The sequence below is a fragment of the Apium graveolens genome, chromosome 8, assembly GCF_009905375.1.
Source record: "Apium graveolens cultivar Ventura chromosome 8, ASM990537v1, whole genome shotgun sequence".
Classification (NCBI taxonomy): domain Eukaryota; kingdom Viridiplantae; phylum Streptophyta; class Magnoliopsida; order Apiales; family Apiaceae; genus Apium; species Apium graveolens.
In genome coordinates this window covers 71,829,551-71,832,510 of record NC_133654.1, presented here as the reverse complement: position 1 = coordinate 71,832,510, position 2,960 = coordinate 71,829,551, and the positions used below count along the sequence as shown (strand labels likewise).

Here is a 2,960-nt window from a genome sequence, read left to right as displayed (position 1 = left end):
ACTCAGTTCGGTTTGGGGGTTTTTCTACATAAGACCCCAACATGCACATGAGTGATTTCATCGAGATATACGACACTTTCAAGTTCAATGGGGTGACTGAAGATGCTATCAAGCTACGACTCTTCCCATTCTCTCTGAGGGATAAAGCAAAGTGCTGGTTACATTCTCTACCACCAGGGTCTATCACTAAATGGGAGGATCTAGCTGAAAAGTTTCTCACTAAATTCTTTCCTTTGGCGAAGACTGCTACAATTAGGAATGCTCTTACTCAGTTTGCTTAGAAAACTGGAGAATCTCTGTATGAGGCTTGGAATCGATATAAGGAGATGCTAAGGAAGTGCCCACACCATGGCATGCCTGATTGGATGATTATAAACTATTTCTACAATGGTTTGGGTGCTCAATCTAGACCTATGCTCGATACAGCGTCTGGTGGAGCCTTATGGGCCAAAAGCTATAATTAAGCTTATGAGTTGATTGAGCTCATGGCAGCTAATGAATACCAGAATTCTACGCAAAGAATATTGCAAGGCAAGGTAGCAGGAATTCTGGAAGTGGATACAACTACTGCTATAGCTTATCAACTTCAAGCTTTGACGATGAAAGTGGACTCTTTGGCGAATTATGGAGTTAATCAAATCACTTGTGTTTGTGAGCTTTGTGCGAGGGCGCATGAAACTGAGCAGTGCGCTATTTCTAGCGAATCAGCTAAATTTGTGAGCAACTTTTAGAGATCACAACAACAAGCTCCAGCCACTTATCATCCATATAACCGCAATCATCCTAACTTCAGCTGGAGTAACAATCAGAATGCGGTGCAATAATCTTATCAACCATACACAGCAAAGAGGTATAACCCTCCTTATTTTCAGCAACTGCAATATGCCCCTAGGCCACAACTTCAACTTCAGCAGTTACCGCAAGCTAATGAAAAATCTGAATTGGAGGAGTTGAGGCTCATGTGCAAGAGCCAAGCTGTGTCTATCAAGACCTTGGAGAATCAGATTGGGAAAATTGCTAATGTATTACTGAATTGTCAACCTGGCACGCTTCTGAGCGATACTGAAGTGCCAAGCAAGAAGGAAGCTAAGGAGCATGTGAAGGCAATTACATTGAGGTCTGATAAGGTTGCAAATCCTGAAAAAGCAAAGACTCCAGAATCTGAAGTTGAGGCTGAAGAAGAAGAAGTACAGAAGGAAGCAGAAGTGGAACCAAGGAAGACTACTATTGAGCACACTCCTCCTGAGGGTAATACAGGGGAGAAATAGATCTATCCTCCATCATCTTTTCCTAAGAGGCTGCAGAAGAAAAGGCTGGATAAGCAGTTTGAGAAGTTTCTGGAGGTGTTCAAGAAACTTCACATCAACATACCTTTCGCTAAAGCTCTTGAGCAAATTCCTAGTTACGCGAAGTTCATGAAAGGTATTCTCTCTAGGAAGGTGAAACTTGATGACTTACAGACTGTTACTCTCATGAAGGAATGCAGTGTTGTGCTGCAACGGAAGTTGCCTCTGAAGCTTAAAGATCCTGGAAGCTTCACTATTCCATGCACCATTGAAAAAGTGTCATTTGACAAGTGCTTATATGATTTGGGAGCTAGCATCAATCTGATGCCCTTGTCAATCTTCAAGAAGTTGGACTTGCCTGATCCAAAGCCTACTTATATGACTTTGTAGTTGGCCGATCGTTCTATTACATATCCGCGAGGTATTATGGAGGATGTCTTGGTCAAGGTGGATAAACTCATCTTCCCTGCCGATTTTGTAATTCTTGATTTTGAGGAGGATAAGAAGATTCCCATAATCTTGGGAAGACCTTTCTTGGCTACTGGCCGAACCTTGATAGATGTGCAAAAAGGTGAGCTCACCATACGAGTGATGGATCAGGATATAACTTTTAAAATGTTCAATGCTATGGAGTTCCCTACGGAAAATGAGGAGTGCTTAAAAGTGGAGTGGGTAGATTCCGTGGTTACTTTAGAACTTGATCAATTGCTAAGGTCTATTGCCTTAGAGAAGGCCTTGTTGGGGAATTCTGATAGTGAAGTGATGAAGGGGATGCGCAGTTGCATTTCTGAATGCTTCTCCCTGGAAGAGGAAGATTGATATGCCTTTTGAATCTCTAGGAATGGAGGAGTTGAACAAACCTCGTAAGCGCCTCAAGCCATCTATTGAGGAAGCCCCTACTCTTGAGCTTAAGCCTTTGCCTGAACATGAGGTATGCGTTTTTAGGTGATGCATCTACTTTGCATGTTATTATTGCATCTGACCTTTCAGGTAGAGACTAGGAGAAGCTTTTGAGAATTCTTAGAGAATTCAAATCGGTAATTGGTTGGACTATAGCAGATATTAAGGGAATCAGCCCTTCGTATTACATGCACAAAATTCTACTAGAGGAAGGAAGCAAGCCTACTGTTGAGCAACAGAGAAGGCTAAATCCAATCATGAAAGAGGTTGTGAAGAAGGAAATTCTTAAGTGGCTGGATGCAGGGATCATCTATCCTATTTCTGACAGTTCATGGGTGAGCCCGGTTCAATGTGTGCCAAAGAAAGGAGGTATCACTGTGGTCGCTAATGAGAAGAATGAGCTTATTCCTACACGAACAGTCACGAGGGTGGAGATTTTGCATGGATTAGAGGAAGCTGAATAGGGCCACAAGAAAAGATCACTTCCCTCTGCCGTTTATTGATCATATGCTTGACAGATTGGCTGGGCATGAGTACTACTGTATTCTGGATGGTTATTCTGGTTATAATCAAATTTGCATTGCTCCAAAAGATTAGGAGAAGACTAATTTCACTTGTCCATTTGGTACTTTCGCCTTTAGAAGGGTTTTATTTGGGTTATGTTGAGCACTGACCATATTTCAGAGATGCATGATGGCTATCTTCTCTGATATGATTGGTCAGAATGTGGAGGTGTTTATGGACGATTTCTCTGTATTTGGTGATTCATTTGAT

General features: G+C 42.0%; 1 non-coding gene across 1 annotated transcript; it reads right to left on the bottom strand.

Annotated features, from left to right (window-relative positions):
- Positions 1-248: 248 nt before the first annotated feature.
- LOC141681297 (small nucleolar RNA R71) lies at positions 249-355 on the bottom strand. Its single transcript, XR_012558737.1, has one exon. It is a non-coding gene; the product is annotated as a small nucleolar RNA R71 (small nucleolar RNA).
- Between the last annotated feature and the right edge of the window lie 2,605 nt (positions 356-2,960).